Raw genomic sequence first — 617 nt, 5'->3', positions numbered from 1 at the left:
CATAGATTTTTGTGTATGTTTAAAACAAAACATGAGAGATTGCATAGTAGATTTATTTATCCCCAGGAACTGCATGTATGGAAGGGCCTGATGGAGTTTGCCTTGGTGAGTTTTGCAGGGCCTGGATAGTCAGTGTTGAATGGACTTGTAGCTGGAATGAGTCATGCTGAAGAAAATAATGGCTGGGAAGGGCCAGTTCTAGATAGAGGAGAAGGGAAGAAAGACGTGTTTAAGCTGAGCACAAAGTCTGCATCCAAACTGCCAGAAGGGTCAATACCTCCAGCTGACTTGCACTGGCCTGACTCTGCTTCCTTCCAACTGCCTGTCTGTAAGCTGATGCCTCCTTGCAGGTTTAGGCAAGCTCTGCAAGTAAATGAATGTGGGGAAGCTGGAACTTGAGCTTCCTTTTGGAGCAAGTTCAAGTGTTCCTCTTCCTTCATTCAATTAGGAGGGGTGCAGCCTGCCTGCCCAGGTCCCCTCCTGTATGTGTCAATCACTGGTGCTGCTGGGATGCACATCCTTATCAGGCAGGTGGGCTCCCTGCAGGCTGCAGGGAATGGCAGCCAAGCCACAGGTGTGCTTGCTGGCATGATGGGCACAGTGTGGGGCCAGGGGCA

Source organism: Agelaius tricolor, unplaced genomic scaffold (genome assembly GCF_023055355.1).
Source record: "Agelaius tricolor isolate 1412-34295 unplaced genomic scaffold, bAgeTri1.0.p SCAF_9, whole genome shotgun sequence".
NCBI classification, from domain to species: Eukaryota; Metazoa; Chordata; class Aves; order Passeriformes; family Icteridae; genus Agelaius; species Agelaius tricolor.
Note: the sequence above shows the minus strand (reverse complement) of the source record.